The sequence below is a fragment of the Pristis pectinata genome, chromosome 8 (genome assembly GCF_009764475.1).
Source record: "Pristis pectinata isolate sPriPec2 chromosome 8, sPriPec2.1.pri, whole genome shotgun sequence".
NCBI classification, from domain to species: Eukaryota; Metazoa; Chordata; class Chondrichthyes; order Rhinopristiformes; family Pristidae; genus Pristis; species Pristis pectinata.
In genome coordinates, this window is record NC_067412.1 from 85,839,639 (window position 1) to 85,857,324 (window position 17,686).

General features: G+C 40.4%; 1 protein-coding gene across 3 annotated transcripts in view; it reads left to right on the top strand.

The window, feature by feature from the left end:
* The first annotated feature begins 742 nt into the window (after positions 1 to 742).
* The window catches only part of acsl4a (acyl-CoA synthetase long chain family member 4a), a 63,922-nt gene continuing 46,978 nt past the window's right edge, over positions 743 to 17,686 (top strand). Inside the window, exon 1 of one of the 3 annotated variants that reach the window (XM_052020995.1) lies at positions 743 to 843. The gene's annotated coding sequence lies outside the window, so the exon portion shown is untranslated. Of the gene's footprint in view, positions 844 to 1,362; positions 1,383 to 17,686 lie in introns of those variants that run through there. The other 2 variants (XM_052020994.1, XM_052020997.1) reach the window with 2 other exon arrangements.

Genomic DNA, 17,686 nt, shown 5'->3' on the forward strand with positions numbered 1-17,686 from the left:
GAACAAGTAACAATGAACAAATAACATGAGCTAAGACACGTTGAACAGATGTTTGGGTGATCTCGACATTATGGAGGGTGGCAGATGGGATACCAGAATAGTTTCCTAGTGTTTAGAATGGTGTGGATCTCAGCAGCTAGGAGTTGAGGCAGGTGTTGAAATGGGTAATGTCATGGAAGTGGAAGTCGGCGTTATTATTCAGGGTAGTAGATACGTGGTTGCAAGCTCGTCTCGGGAGAGCAGTCTCCTCTCTCATTCAACCCCAGACAACTGGCAGGAAGTCAGTTGCTTGCGAACAGAGTGTATGACAGAAACAATGGCCTCGGCCTTTCGAACAAATTCTCAATCCCGACTGTACAAATTAAGGGCGACTGTAATGTAGGTAGGAAAATATTTATTTAACTGTAGCTTGAGAAATGCAACCAATAAATTAAATAACAGGCGTTTGAAATGTAGAAAGCACACACTGGGAAGACTGGCATTGGGGATTGCAAGTCACAAAGCCCGTGGAAATGCATGACCTATGCTTAATTCTGAACAACGGTCATAGAAATTACTTCTGCAAAAAGAGCGTGAGCAATTCATGAGCACAGTATCACTCACGCAATCTGCATTACTCACAGAATCTGGGACTGCGGTTCCAACAGCAACAGGGCGGGGGATAGGAGTGGGCGGGGCTAAAGGACACGGCTCCACGATTGGCCGCTGAGAATCGAATCAGATGACGTATGCCCGTGTTTCCGGGCTTCCCCCCTTTGGAGGTCGGAGGTTACTCGCGGGCATTGACACTGTGTGGCTGGTTGCTTCAGTCCTGGAGCAGCGTGTGGAGTGAGGAGACTCAAGGTAAGGGGGCAGCGGTGCATTGACGTCTTGGGATATGGAGTGCCAACACTTTAGCTTTCCCCTTATTGCAAATAGTGTAAGTTTATTTCATCCTAATAGCATGATGTAGGTTGAGAGGAAATGTCAGGGGGAAAGGAGCTGCTTCTGGAGAATCGCTGGGTCTTTCAGAGCAGCGTACGCATGAGCACCCCATGTAAGATGCCTATTGATGTTAGGAGTGTATGTAAAGCCAGTCAAGTTTAAGAAGAAATCTGATACACATAAGTGCACGTCATCCTTTGGCAGATCTGCTTTAATTGAGATTGATCCTGGTCGACTTGTTTACTCCGACCCCAGAAAGCCGCTTTCACTAATCTCTGGTTAAACGGCTGCAGACACTCGCACGCCTGCCCGAGTGTGAACGATCCTGGAGTGAACTAATCCGGGCCACGTTCTAAAGTGGAGCGTTGTTACACTGCGGCCGAGTAACATAATCCGGGCCACGTTCCAAACTACAAGGGCCATTCATTGCTACCGTCCGGTGCAAGAAGTAGTTAGAAGTAAGCAATGCTCTCACCGTGTGCCTTTATATATATGCCTTGCAGCCTTTGTACTGAGAACAGGTAGTTAAAACTTTAAATCCAGCGTCTTACCAGTCTATCTTTGGTCATCTTTTCCTGTTGAAGACGTTACTCTTGCACTGAGTCAGGAGATGATGAGCTCATTATTTAACATTTTTGAGAAGCGTTCATCGTTTCCCCTCCTCTGCAGTTTTTTTTTCCAGTTGTAGGCTTTTAAAAGTAACTCTAAATTGAAAGAAGCTAAATGATAATACTTTTCACTTCCCGCTAAATCTGTCAAACTACGCTGAAAATTTCCCTTATGTTTCTTTTCTGTTGGGAATATCTGTGTATGACTGTTGTTTCTAAACAGGTGTATAAAGCTGTTTATTAAAAAAAGTTTTTTTAAAATTACTTATTGTAGAAATAATGGTCCTGTTCCAAAATCTAACCAAACGAACGTTAGCCCTTAGAATCGGAGAATCTTGCAGCAGAGAAGGCCATTGTGCCTTGGTATTCATTGTAACTGTGGCATCTTTTCAGAAGAGCTGCTCGGTTTAATCTTGCCCAAATTTTTCCTGACAAATCTTGCAAATGAGTTCATTATCCAAATTATTATGGAATCGTAGCTCAGAAACTGGACTGAAATAATGATATTCAAACAAGGATGCCTCAATACTTTTCATTTTGCACTTGGTTTTGTATAGATTTTTAATCACCGTTATTTACAATCAAGTACACGTCTAATTGCTATTTCGAAACTTCGTTTGACTATTCCTTCCGACATGCAGTCAAGTAGGAACAGAAGTAAGTTATTTAGCCCTTTGAGCCTACTCTGCCATTCATGAAAATTGTAGCTGATCTTCAACCTTAATGCCACTTTTCTGCACTATCCACGTGTTCCCTCTTCTCCAGAAATATATTGATCTCTCTTTTTAAGAGAACTCCATGACTGAGCCTCTACCACAGCCCTCTGGAGTACAGAATTCCAAAGAACCACCATCCTCCATGTGATAAAATTTCTCCTCCTCTCAGTCCCAAATTGCCTACCCTTTAATCTGAGACTCTACACAATTTAACTTGTTTGCATGGTATGAAGGAAATTTTGGAAAACTTGTGAAATAAAGTATGTATGGAAAATTCTGATGAGAGTTGTTGGGCTGGTTCCAGAGTCAGTGGGGTGGGTAGAATGTGGGGCTACAGATGAAAGATTAAATTGGAGCTTTGGCACAGAAGACAAAAGAATTGTTTTTGCCTAGAATTGTGGGGTTGTGGAATTCACTTCCAGGTTCCCTGGTTGTGATGGAAGCTGCCAATGTCCATGATTAGATTGGAGAGGGGCAACGGTAAATGGATGTAGCAAGACTGGACGATGCTGGAGGAACTCAGCAGGCCAGGCAGTGTTTTTGTTTTTCATCTAGGTTCCAGCATCTGCAGTCCTTTGTTTCTCCTGTAGCAAGACTGGGCGGGTTCTCCTCACATTGATGAGTTAGAAGGATTCTGAAGAATGATAAACAAAACTTATTCTAAGACTACATGATTCCCTTATCACAGAATTCAGAGTTTTTGTCTTTCTTCAATTGCTTCAAGTTGCCAGTATTTCTTATGCCATTTTTGGGTTTTTAGTAATATTACTCTTGAAGCTCAAGGTTTTTTTTAACATACTTCTGAAAAGAGGTGTGCTTGTAATTAGTTTGTAATTAATTGGTAACCAATAATTAGCCTTAGTAACTATTATTACAGCTGCATGACACACAATTTGAGTAAATTCTGACACTGCCTTGTAAAGACTTCAGGTTCAATGGTCGCTTAAAAGAATGGCCGACTATTTCTGATTTTAGGAACAGCACTTGAATTCCTGGCTGATTGGGATAGTTCGTTCATAAGCATCCAAATCTCATAAGTGGTAGTATTATAGAAAATGCACCTTCTGGCACCTGCTTTTTGGCCAGGTACTTATTGCATTTGTGGACTTATTCCCCTCTTTGTTTATCTTTGACTATCAGCTATTACTAAGATTTTGATACACCTGAAAAAGGAATTTTAGCTTTTGTCTTGCTTTTGTAACTTGATTTGTCACCTCTTGATTCGTTTTGAACAGGTTGAACTTTGCCTCAGTTGGCAAAGACACTTGTATTTTCACAGGAGCCTAGCTCGCAGATCTGACTTGAGATGACTCACTTACCAAGACTGATAATAGTGGAATGTTAGGCAAGTGCATTAAAGGTTAATGCCTTTTTAATTTAACGAGGCTTGCGCATTGAATATGCAAACAACTCGCGGACTTTGGTATTGTGATTCTTTGCATGCTGCAGCATTTATTTGTTTATAAATGATTCAAGTGCTGACCTTTTCAAATTATTCCTCTTCCCTTGCATGTCATCCACTGTTTTAGGAATTTATTTATACTGCTACAAGTTGACTAGTTGTGTTACTGTTAACATTTTTTCTTGAAAGCAAGTTAACCTCCCTTGCCCTTCATCTGACTTTGAATGTCTCCTCTAATGTGGCGGCCAAACCTTGTATAGGTGTGACTGATAATGCAGGACTTGGCTCACAGATGTGACGTCTTCAGTGGAGGTTTTTATTTCTCTTAATGTTTGTCAATTCTAACAAAGTGAGCAGAGGTTGGAGCTCTTGAAATTATCATTAACATTTGTCTGGTTTCATATGTTCATGAACATCCTATACTGGTACATCAGGCCATTGGCTGGCTCGACAGGTCAAGACTGGCTCTGCACCAACTTGTGTTAAAGCAGCTCTGAACCCTTGAAGTGAATTTAAACGTTAAGTAGAATTTTGGCATTCACAATATAATCCATCATAAACCAATAAATTTGCAATTGTGACGTTTCAGGGTTGGTGCTTGCTAAACTTTTGGCATGTTATAGTATCAAGGCTAGCTGATATTGAAAATCAAGTCAGGCTGTTCAAGGCTAGTAGAAGCTAATAGGTTGGTCTCTCACTATGGATGATATAGTTTTTCAATCAAGCCAAAATTTATCTTTTAAATTTATGCCTCAGAACTACAGAATTCAAGGTACAGTTATTGCAAAGGCTTGAGATGAATGAGAATCTTCTGTGTGTACACTTTTAGAGCTTTAAAGGAAATATCTTGGGTTATACCTGGTGATTACTTTGAAAATTTAGGTACAGTAATCACTTGTATGTTCTTACTAAATTTTGTTTTGATTGAATTCCACTCTTTATTCAGCAATGTTAATAGTATATTAAAATTAAATGTGTTCAGTTTATCTTGATACAGTTTCTGAGCCAGAATGAGAAAAGGTTCAAGCAGATACCAACTAAAAGTTGAGCACTTTTTAAAAAAAAATCAAGGATGAGGATATCTGAGTCGGGGTCCCATTAGTTCTTTGGCAAGGCAGGAATTTGGAGCAAATAGTTTCCAGCACTTTTGCTGAAACCTGTTTAAAAATTGGCGGGAGGCACCCTGAAAATATGAAAATAAATGTTTTTTTAATTGTAGCACAGGACTTAATTGGTGCCTGATCATGGCATTGTATCTTTATTGTGAATCTAGTAAATTAACACATTACTATTGTTTCAGCTCCCTGTGACTTTTTAAATCTGTGACTTTTTAAAAAAAAATCATTCTCCTTCAAATGCTGAGAAACAGCAAGTGATTGTCTATATCTAGTAGTTTCTATAAAGTTGTAAATGACAAGGTGGCAGTTCCAGCCAGTCAATTGGGTTCATTTAAGGTTTGTAGATTAGTTTGTAAATTACCCCTGTTGTAGGTGAATGGTGGAATCTGGGGAGAATCTGAAGGATTGACTTGCTTGTGTTAACCCAGTGAGCTGTCTGTTACTTTTGCAAGTGGAGTATGAACCACAGGTGTTCTTGTAGTGGGGTATGTTTCTGCAGGAAAGGATTAATGGTTAAAATAGCAGTACTTTGCCTCGCAGAATCATTTTTTGGAATGGTTCACCAAGCAAAATCTCATGTGAGAATAACTTCTGATTGTAAATTTCCCCTGAAGCCTTATCTTTACAACCTCTCAAACCAGTCTGCTGTTCAGTAAAGTGTGGCTAATCTTCTACCTTTGCTAGTCTCCCATCACATTTCCTGATTGTCTTAACAGTGTTTGTAGCTTTTCTCTGGGGTTTCCACACGGCTAAGGTGTACAATGTAAAGAACCTCACAGAATCTGGCCCAAAAGTGTTAAATAGCTATTTTGAAAATATATTTAAAAAGGGACCTTTTTAAGAGAAGTGCCATCCAAAAAGCTGTCAATCTTGGCCTTGAATGTCGTCAAGACTGAGCATCTTGCAGGCTGCCCACAGAACACACTATGCAAAAGGTGTATTTCACTGTGTGTTTTGAGGTACGTGACTGTAATGAAGAGATCTATCTATCCTCAATCTTCTTGAAGTAAAAATTTAACATTCAATATTCTCTGTATGAAGAAATGTCTATAATTACAGCCCTCACATTTTTTTAATTTCATTTCAGTATTCATTTCTTTATGGCATAGGAGGAAGCCTTTCAGCCTTGAAGCAGTACTGGCTCTCAAGCATTCTCTCAATAATTTCCCTATAACCTATTTTCTCACATACCTATTAACATCCTTCTGATTCTGCTACCAGTGATTTACAGTGACCAATTGACCTGCTGACCAGCAGGTCTTTGAGAAGAGGGAGGAAACAAGTGCACCCTGGGGAAACCCACGTGCTCACATGAAAAGTGTGCAAACTCCACATCAACAGCACCAGAGGTTGGAATTGAATTCTGGTTGCTGGAACTGTGAGATACTTGCATTACCTGCACCACCCCTAAATAGATGAGTCTTTAACTGGAAGTAAGAATCCAGATTCTAGACTCTGTAGGTTGTAGGGAGGGAAAACCCCACTGACCATGCAGCCATTTGAGCATGCTCAGCAGGTCAAGTAGCATCTGTGGAGTTGATGTTTTCAAATGATGACCTATTAGCAGAACTGAATTATTAATCCTGTTTCTCTCTTCACAAACATTTTCTCATCTGGTGATTAGTTGCAGCTTCTACTGTCTTTATTTTGGATTGCCAGTCTTGCTTTTGTACACTAGCTGCATACTTGACATCCTGCCTTTGTATTTTTCATCTGATCAGTGGCATCAATTAGCAATATAAATGTATTGCCCCAGACCTTGGGGAATTACTGTTATTACTGGGCAGCCGCCCTGCTTTCTTCCCACGGACATCTTATGTCTGCTTGCTGAAAAGAGCAGCCCGAGCATCATATTGCAACCACTTGGGATCCATGTGTTTCTTAACTGTGGTAAATTGCATTCAGCCATTCTGAGCTAAACAATTATGCATTTAGCCATTCTGAGCTAAACAATTATGCATTTAGTTAAGGCTATACAGCGTGGCAAGGTGGAAACAACATTGATTGCTTGATGGGGATGCAGTGATTTTTGACCAATTTTATACTTACCTGCTGTTGGCATTTTGCCAACTGCATTGTTGGTGACTATTGATCTTGCTCTTCTGGTTTTGGATAATGAATATAAAAGAACCTTGTCTTTGCAGTGCTTCTAAAGTGAGATCATTGTTGAGAATTGGCAGTCAGGTTGTGCACAGCAAGATCCCACAGGCAGCAATCTGATAAGTGAGAGGATGTTTTGTTTTGGCAGAAGTGGTCAGGATGATGCAGAGAAACTCTAGACTGCCCTTAGATTCTGCACTGTGGAATCGGTCACCCAAGGACCAGCACCTATTGAATGTTTTATCTAAGTGGCTGGATCATCAGTGGTGCTGCTAAGTGTCAATTTGGATTTTTTTGTTCAGTCCCTTTTATCTGCATCCCTTCCTGTCTCTAACTTAAAATACTTGCTTTGTCAATTTTCTGATGAGGGATCATTGACCTGCACTGTTAACTGTTTCTCTTTCTACAGAGGCTGCCTGACCTACTGAGTATTTCCAGCATTTTCTGCTTTCATTGCTATCATGTGGCAATTTATGAAGCAGGCTTAAGAAATATTTTGTGCAAGGTATTTGCTGTTTATAATAGGTGATGAACAGTTTAAAGCAGTGTGATCTAGTTGAAGCTGTGCCTCTAGGGCTGGACTGACCCAATTAATTCCTGGGAAAAATGTCTTCCAGGAAAATTTGGTTTTTGACAATGGAAGAAAGATTTATAGGGTGGTGCCAGAGATTTCAATAGAGAGTGCAGTAGATGCTACAGTTTCTATGACTGCAGGGCAATCCAGCCTGACAATAGCATTTGATTTGGAACAGATGGCTTTTTACACTGCCTTGTCCATTTTTTGCCCTCTAGACATACAACCTTCTCTACCAACCAGTGTTATTTTCAGCTGATGTTATGTCTGTTCCTTTGAGATTTTATTCGGCAAAGGTGGTATTAGTTCTCAATAACTTGGTGGGTTGTCTGCCTGCTGAAGGAATGAAAATCCCACAGGAATAGGATCACTCAATGCCTTGAATCAGGTTTGCTTTTCACCTGGTGCCCTCTGGGTGCTTTTCTTTTTGTGCTAGTTGTTGTAATTCTGGACTTGGAACTTGATTGTATGCTGTGCAGTTTAATGCAGGAATCTTGTTTACTTAGGTATCAAATTCCATTACCTTTTGTATAACTATTGTATGTAAAACAAGTATTTAGTGGTTGTGTAAATGGGTTAGTGTAAGGCAGGTCACAATCCTTTTCTACTTCGAGTTTGGTCAATTGTGGAGCAGCTGCGGTTGGATTAGTTGGGGGAGGAGGGAGAAATTGTGGTTTCAACGCTCTTGGAGCAGGTAGGAACATGACTAGTTGCAATGCCTTCCACAGTTGAACAGATTGAGTATGAACTGCATTCTGTCTCTTGCCAGAAATTAATTATCTGGAGTGGCACCTCCAAGTTACCACTCGTAACAGGAGGAAGAGTAGAAGGGTGTAAAATTACCAGTGGAGTGGGTTTGATCGAGTGTTTCTAGTACGACAGCAGGGTATTAGGTTGTTCAAGTTGCACCAGCTGATCAACATAATGTTTGCCCCATTGTTCTTATGCTCGTATTTTATTTGCAAAACCATTGTTCAATCTTGTTCCTTTGTGCTTCATCTCAAATATTTTTTTAAAGATATTAATCAAGATAATTTGTACCAAGAGTTAATGACTTTTTGCTTTTTTTTCCAAAACAAAAAGTAGCTTGCTTCCCATTAATGGTGCAGTATAATGAAGTATTACCATTTCTTTACACTTCTCATGTTACACTGTCTCGGTAATCTTGTTTAAAAATGTTAATGTTTAAATTATCAGGTGATGAACAGTACATGAGGCTGAAAGGATTGCTTGTTCTTCTGCAGTTGGTTTGCAATTTGCTGCTGTTTTAATCAAGCTGTTAAACCATCTGAAAGTCTCTACCTTATAAAAGCTCACTGAAGGGTATTCTTTGTCGCCTGCATGATGCCATTAATCCAGATCTTTGCAATACATGGTAATCATGTATAAAGAAGTGTGTGTGTTGGTTCATTGCCCAAATCATTCACATGACATCTTTGTAGCCCGCCTCTCGAAGTGATGACTGGGGTTATCAGCGGTCATTGATTGCGTCAATAATTTGGAGACAGCAGCCAGTTTTTGTCTTGGACACAGATCATGATCTATCTGCATGCTATTTCTCATTGAAATATTGAGAGATGCATATAATGAGGTTTTGACTGATGTGTATTTACTGAAATGAAATGGAATGTTATGTGGTAGAGGGATTTATTCAGCAGCTCTTAAATTTTGGTGAATTTGTTGTCATTACATTCAGTTTGGAGGGAGAGATGGTGACCTTGCAGGGCAAGGTATGCAACTAATATTGTAACAAGAATTGCAATTATTATTACTTTTTTAAATGTTGGTTTTTGTATATCAGTTAGTGAAAAGCAATTCATACCCATAGGTTTTCAGATTATTTAATGTACAAACTGCAGATTGCTTACGTTCATTTTTAGAAATTTGGTAACATGAGTTTTAAAATTGTAGTGCCCCTTTTGTCTTCCCTGTCCCATTTGTAAAATGATATAATCCAGAATAATAGGTTTGTACAAAAGCCTGAGCACAAACCACCAGACTTGAGAGCAGCTTCTGTTAGCAGACTCCTGAATGGACCTCTCATATGGAAAAAGGTGAACTCTTGATCTCCCAGTCTATCTAGTTGTGGCCCTTGCACCTTGTTTGTCAGTCTGCACTGCACTTTCTCTGTAACTGCAACACTGTATTCTGCATTCTGTTTTCTTTTTCCTGCCTCATTGTAATTGTGTATGGTGTGATCTATCTAGATGACACGCAAAACAACCTTTCCACTGTATCTCGGTACATGTGACAATAAACCAACATTATGATTTTCATTTTCCTTGTAATCTGGTTTGAGAATACTGTAAAGGATGTAAGTGCATTAATGCAAATATAAGCAGTTGGAATAATTTGATTTGAGACTGTGTGCATCAGTAAACGTGCAGTGATATGTTGAAGCAGCTGGAAAAGTCATTTGTGTTATTCATCCTAAAAGCATCAATTGTCCACCATTCTGTCCAAGTGTATAACAGATATTCTCATTCTTTCAAGATTGTGGCTGTGGTCAGGGAAGTGCTGTCACTGCTGAACAGATTTGTGAATGTCTATGTGGAAATTGCTGCAAGTTCCAATGAATGTTCTATGGGGATACAATCCAGCTTTCAGTAAGCCCCTCATTAGATCAAGATCCCTCTTGGGCTCAAGCTTTTCTGTTCAACACTATGCTACTTTCACTGCTTTGTTAGCTGACATATGGTTGTTTACAGTAATAACTTAATAATTGATCATGCCATCCAGTCCCTTTACAAGGATGAATACTGTTGATGTTCTGTGCCCCTCCCTGGGCACTAATGTAATGCTGAGAGAGTGTTTTCTCCAGTTGATGAGTTTAGAACTAGGGAGATGGTAACAGTATATGTATTTGACTATCTAGGACTCTTTCACCTGGAGAATTATAAATTGTTGGGTATGGATGCTCATGCTGATTCTGGTAGGTTTTTGAAAATTAAAGGAATTGGGTGATAGGATGGATAAAGTGGACCATAGGATGGGCAAGATGGTTTCACTTGAGTTCTCAAGATTTTCTTAGTGGTTTAACTGCTAAGCAATTTAATCTGATGGTTATTCCCTGACACTTTCACTAAATTGGAGAGTGCAGATAAACTTTGAGGATGCTGCCAGGACTTGAAGGCCTGAGTTATAGGGAGAGATTGAGCAGGTTGGGACTCTATTCCTTGAAGCGTAGGAGGTTGAAGCGTGACCTTAGAGGTGTATAAAATCATGAGGGGCATAGGTAGTGTGAATGCACATGATCTTTTTCCCCAGGGAAGGGGAACTAAAATCTAGAGAGCATAGGTTTAAAGTGAGAGGTGAAAGATTTAAAAGGGACCTGAGGGGCAACTTCATGCAGAGGGTGGTGTGTATGTGGAATGACCTGCCAGAGAAGGTGATCAAGGCAAGTACAAGAACAACAATCAAAAGACATTTGGATGAGTACATGGATAGGAGGGATTTTGAGGGATATGGGCCAAATGTAGGCAAATGGGACCGGTTTGGTGGGCACCATGATCAGCATGGACAAGTTGGACTGAAGGGCCTGTTTCCATGCTGTATTACTCTGACTCGACACAAGGGAAATGTTGATGGCCTGGTTCATTCAGACGGTCTGGCTCGCCCATCTTCAAATCTTCACCCCCTACGTTGTCTCACTAGCCTTCAATATCCATTATCAGTCCAGTTGGTTTCTATTGAATGTTCTCAAGATGACCAGCCTTCCCTTATCTCCCTGATGGTAACTACATTTTTCTAATGTGTCAAGGAACGTGAGAGCATTTTTTAGCTTAGCCTCTCATGCCCAAAAATGTTGCATTTCTCATATGGGACTGCAAGATTCTACCTTTGTGGTTGTATGTCTCCTGGTTCTTAACAAACCAGGCAACGAAGACAGCTACTCGACATTCATCTCTAGCCCTTTCAGCATCATTATTCTTCTAAGCTCATAGGATCCTAGATATTCATGGTGCAGCAGAAAGCCATTTGGCCCAGTATTTCCATGTCTGCCAAAATTAGACCTTGGGCTGGGTAAATCCTGCTACCCAGATCTTGGTGCATAACCCTGCAGCCTCTTCAAGTGCTCATCCAGGTACCCTTCATTTAAAAGATATCCGCATCCACCCCCCCCACCTTTTCCAACCAGGCAGCAGACTCCAGATCCCCTCCATTTTTTTTTCTTCCTTTCCCTTTAATCCCTTCATCAATCAGCCCAGTTTCATCCCTATCACTGACTCGTCCACCAAGGGAAACTGATCTCCACCAACTGCCCTGCACAGGTCTCTTACAGTTCTACGTACTTCAGTCAAATTTCCCCTCGTTCTCCTCTGTGCCAAAGCAAACGACCAATCTAGACACCCTCCCCTTAACAACAATTCCCCATTCTCATAAACTTCTGTAGCCTCTATGCTCTAATGTCCTACGTACAATACAGCGACTGGAACTGTACACCTATAATGGTTGCGCAATGCTTCAGTGTGATCTCCCATGCCTTGGCCAGTATAAGGCAAGTACCCTGTATACACTCCCACACATCCTACCTGCCCTGCTACCTTGGTAGATCTTTGGACATGTGTTGCAAGATCCCTCTACTCCTTCACATCACCCATCATGTACCCCCTACCTGCCAACTTACCACCCTCCAGATGCACCACATTGCGCCCCTCTGGACTGAGCACTCTGCCACATCCTGCCCCCTAATCAACCCACCAACATTTGCCTGCTGCCCTGAACCCTGATGCTCCTGTCCCACCACCATAATGCCAATCCTGGCATTATCAGCAGTCCCCCTGTTTATGTTCCTGATATTTATCCAGTTCACTGCACTGCAAAAAGCAAGGAGCCCAGCACTCTCAGACCTCCAGTAACCAACATTTTGCTCGACCACCACCCTGGCTTTCTGCCCACTCCCCCAACTCCTGATCCAAATTGTTCCATTCCTTGGGATCCACTGCTCCTGAGCAATCTGTTGCATGGGATGTGTCAATGTCCTTGCCAAAATACAAATATGCGTCAATGTTCTACCCTCCCTGTTGCCACCTCCATAGAACTCACTTAAGGTTTATCCCTCAAGAAATCGACACCGAACTCTTCAGTCGACCGGTGGCTCGCCAAAGGGCAATGCTCACCTTTGATACTGGCACCCTGTATAGTTCATGGCTGAGATTTGTGTTCTAACTCGATGCCTGGAAGGTCTGCATGATGTGCAGGTGTAGCATGATTTTTCATGGTTTAAAAATCTGTTCTGCTTTTCCCTTCCTATCAAATTGAATTCCCTGTTTACTCCATTGCTCACTTTAACATTTTTCCTTTTGCAACTGTGTCCTCCAGCAACTCATTTTTCCTGTCAGTATCATCAGCAAAGCAAGTCACTTTGTGCTATGGTCTTTTCAAACGATTCCTCAGATTATAAATTGAGGAGGAGGAAATACCTTTTGACACTCCACTTGGATGAGCCTGTCACTCTGACAATGACCAGTTTATTCCTACCGCAAAAAAAACAAACAACTGGAGGAACTTGGTGGGTCAGGCAGCATCTGTGGAGGCAAAGGGATAGTTGACTTTTGGGGTTGAGACCGTGCGTCAGGATTTGCTGTAGATTCCAGCATCTGCAGTCTCATAAGTCTCTAGTTTATTCCTACTATCTTCCCTCTAAGTTATCTCTTAACCCTGTGAGCCATTATTTTGTGCAACAAAAATGAATATTTTTTTCCTTTTTGCAGAGAAGGGTAGTCTCAACAATGTGTAGCAACAGATAGTTTGCAGAGAATAGGATGCAGAAGTCAGGGAAGAAGGATTTAAAAATGATGCAGCAAAAGCTCATTTCAAAGCTTGTCTCGTCGATAAATATTCAAGGAGGATGGAACTGCTCGCTGCAACTACTGTGAATTAAATTCGTTGGAGGCATGATATTATTAGCAAGTGGAAAGAGTGCACCTGCTGGCACTGGCTGACTTGGGGGTGGTGAGTGCCGTACGGTGTGGGGTGAGCGGTGAGCTGCCTGCTGATTGGCTGGCCAGGCAAGGGGAGGGAACAGCCTTAACCTAAAGCAGGGAAGTGAAATACTGAGTAGGAGCTTTGCAACCAGGAACCAGCTGTCGACCAGCATTAGGCAGATTAATGACAAAAAATAAAGCTCCATTCAGTGTCGTCAGCTGAGCCATCAATGGCCTCTCTTGCAGCCCAGTATTTTAATAAGTGATCCAAGGTGTCCTGTGACAATGGCACAAGATAATTACTGATGAGGAAAGAAACTCGGCGCATCCAGAAACAGTGTTTTATGTCTTGCATCCTTTCTTCTCTTCCCCATCTCACTTTATCACCCCTCTCCCTGTAAGAGTATACTCTGTGGTGCATGCAGTATATATATATTTGTGTGTATGTGTAAAATATTCAAATAAGTCCATCAAAATGTTGCTGTAGCAGCAGAGAGGTGTCACTGCCTGTCTCATTATAAAGGGAAGGTGATGTAATGTTTGTTGAATATTGCAGTATATTTAAAGATCTGGAATGAACTAATATAATGATAGAATGCAAACCTCCCAGGCCAGATGTGGTTTGCCCATGTAATCTGTCATGAGTGGGCTAATCGAGTGTTGTGTAATGAGCCTTTTGAATTATCACCATTTTATTGAACGTGGCTCATAACCTCCTAGTTACTTCTTGTTCTTGCTTCGAGTTTCCTCTTTCAGTCCACACCTTGCACTGCAGTAAGATCATTTTATAATGCCATGCATCCTTTGTTTAGAAGCTGCCTGTCCTACTTTGAGAAGTGTGGAGTGGTGTGGTCATATTTTTTTTCTCCTGTCTTTGCTTTCCTTCACTGCAGCGTTAAATAGTAGGATGTTCACTTAATCAACCAATCATATTGCACACAGACCAGATAAAGTTCTAAACTATTTCTCGGCTTGCTGCATAATTATATGAAGAAAGATTGAATCATAGTTTTTAGATCTGAATTTTCTTTTTAGTTTCTCTTCCCCATACCAACTGTAGATTGAATTGTGGTTTCCTTTCCACATTGTGCCAAGTATCAACAATTTATAAGTTACAAATGTGACTGCTTGAAGAGTGTTATTACTGTAGGGTAATCCCCTACTGCATGGCATACTTCTGTGCAATCTAAATCAGAATACTGCAACTTTAATGCTCTTCAACTAGTCATTGACTTCAGCATTTGAAAGTCTAAAATTAGCATGGTTGTGGGAAAGAAAAATAATGGCTAAATGGAATTGGTCATTTAACATTATAAAATGTTATTTCTGCTCTGGGTTCTGAAGGTAACAACCCTTGAGAGAGGGTTTTCTGCCCTGCATCTGATTTACTGATGTCCTTCATTGAAGGATATCTACTCTCCTTGCCAAGACTGGCCTATATGTGACTCTAAACACACCAGTGTGCTTAACTCTTAATTGCCTGCAAAAAGAGTTTTAAAACAAAAATAAATGATTAGGGATTAAAGATCTTGGTGAAAGGATGACTTTGTGTTGCTAGGTTTTGTAATGTAACAACTACTGCAATCATATCTTTCAGTCAATTTAGGGTGGCCTTTTCCCAATGTGCCATGCTGTGATAATGCAGTGTTCAGGCTGCAATGTGCACCCAGCTCTCTCCCATGTCCAGGGCACTCTGACACTGCTGGGGAAGTATCACTGGGAATTTACAAAGCTTGGAAATCTCTGCAATCTGGCAGAAAAGCTATGAATGCTATCATCAAAATCACTCTCTAACTGTTGCCAGATGCATGTTGTGTTAAGCACCATTGATCTGGAGTGTAAACTTATGGCAAGTCTGATTTCAAATTATTTAACTCTTAAAGATTACCAGCAGGGTCGCAGACTAGGTTAATAAAAGAAAGCAAGTGCATCAAACGCATGAATTGGACCCCTGGCCAAAATGATGTTAGTAATAAGTGAGCTTTAGCCTATTCTCTTGTATTACCATACATGGAGTCTAAATTTTGGAATAAGATATTTTGCTAATTATATCTTATTTTACCAATTGTGCTCTAATATTTTATCTCCTGTAATGTGGTTGTACCAATGTAAACATCACAAAGTGTGTTTCTTCAGTATCTTTAAAGAAGATTGAACTGAGATTAAAGCAGATGCTCAGTGCTTCATGATAAAGTCCAGTATTGTACTATGTACATTGGGGAGATGGAGAATGTTATTACTGCCTGTGGTTCCTAAGTACTGGAGGTAAAAATGTTGGAATTGAGGCTATGGAAAGCAATTGAATTTGATATCTAGCCAGAATAGTAACTTGTATTATGTTATAGAAAAATAGATGGAAATCAAAATGCTGCAGCCGCTGATTATCTGAAATAAAAGCAGGATGCTGGTAATACTCAGCAGATGAGGCTACATCTATAGGGAACGAAACATTTCCAGTCAATGGCTTTTAAATAAAAGTAACCAAGATCATTGAATGTGCCTTGTCTCAGCAACTGTTTGGAGAATTGGAACTGGTAAGGAGAGGGTGCTCAGAGGAGGGTTCCTATCCTTATTACCTTTCCTTTCATAACTCAGGATAGTGTTGGAAAAATTAGTCTACCTTTCCCATTTGTTCATATTTGTTGCAGGAAGTTCTTATCAGGTAGTACAACTGTTAATTTTGAGCTTGCTCTGCCAATGAACCTGGCTATTTGTTTGCCTATTGAATGGAATAATTCAGAAGTCTTATTATATCAGGCTACTAATAAACAGAGTTCTTGCTAAAATGGTGAATATTGTGTGTTTTATCATTCAAAAGTTAATATGCAGGTACAGCAAGCAATTGAGAAGGTCAAAACTTTGTTGGCCTTTATTGCCAGTGAATTTGAATGCAAAGATAGAAATATCTTGTTGCAATAACATAGGGTCCCAGTAAGACTGCATCTGGAATATTGTGTACAGGTGTAGTCTCCCTACCAAAGGAAAGATGTACTTAAAATGGAGGAGTGCCACGAAGGTTCACCAGATTGATTTCTAGGATGATGCATTCGTCATATGTAGAGAGATTAGGTAGACTGTGTCTGTACTTTCTTGAGTTAGAAGAATTAGTGATTTCATTTAAACATGTAAAATTCTTTCAAGGCTGAAAAGCTAGATGTGGAGTTGATGTTTCCCCGTAGCCTGGGTAACTAGAAACGGGTCATTTGCAGAGAATGAGGTCAGCCATTTAGGACAGAAATGAGAAGAAATTTCTTCATGCAAAAGGGTAAGGGGACTTTTGGGATTTTCTATCCTTGAGGACTGCAGATGTTTAGTCATCGAGTTAAGGGAAATTAACAAAGTATTGTGTAAAGTTGTTTCACAATAGTTTAGGTCTATCAAAGTTCAAACCAAAACAGACCTGAAGCCATTGTGCTCTGCGACATTTTTAAATAAAAGGAACAACTTGTATCTACAAAGTGTGTCCTAGTGCAAGTGACACTATTGTGATGTGGAAAACAGGAAAAGTCTTTTTCATAATTATTCTTTGTGGCGGCATCTGGCATTGATTATCTATCCATAAATGCTCTCTAAACTTCGTAGCTCAGTGGGCTGTTTCAGAATCAACCATGTGGCTGTGGGCTGGGGTGAGTTATATGCCAGGCACGCTAAGGGTGGTAGATTTCCTTGAAGGATTTCACTAAACCAAATCTGTTTTTACAGTAATCTGGTAGTTCCTCGCTCACAGTTGCTACAAAATATTCCAGATTCTATTTAATTATTTCAACTAAAATAGCTCTGCAGCCCTGGTGGAATTCAAATTCATGCCTCCAGGAAAATAATTCAGACCTCTGGGTGCTTGCGTAGTAACATAACCCATTGGGTACATCAGGGTCCCAGTAAAAATGGTCAAATAAGTTTTTAATCATGTGAGAGGTAAATATGCAGCACCTCAAACAACTCCCTTGCTCTTTGGAAGAAGTGCTAAAAGATATCTTTATTTCTAATTGAGAGCACAACCAAGTCCCACATTTAATGTTTTACCTGGAAGGCTGCATATCTGCTAATGGAGCACTACCTCAGTACTGCAGTAAACTATCAGACTAAACTGTAAACTCAAGTGGGATTGAGATGAGTATTCTCAACTGAGGCACAGCTAACACTAACCAAACTCATCGTTCTACGTCATAGCTCCTTTGGATCAGTGTTCACTTTTTTTTCCAACTGTTTCTCTCCGAAGCAGATTGTGACATTTTCCTGCACTTTAAAAGTTCTGCCTAACTATTTCGTAAGCACCAGAAAAACTCAGAAATGACGCTGAGTAAGTATCTTTTTTTT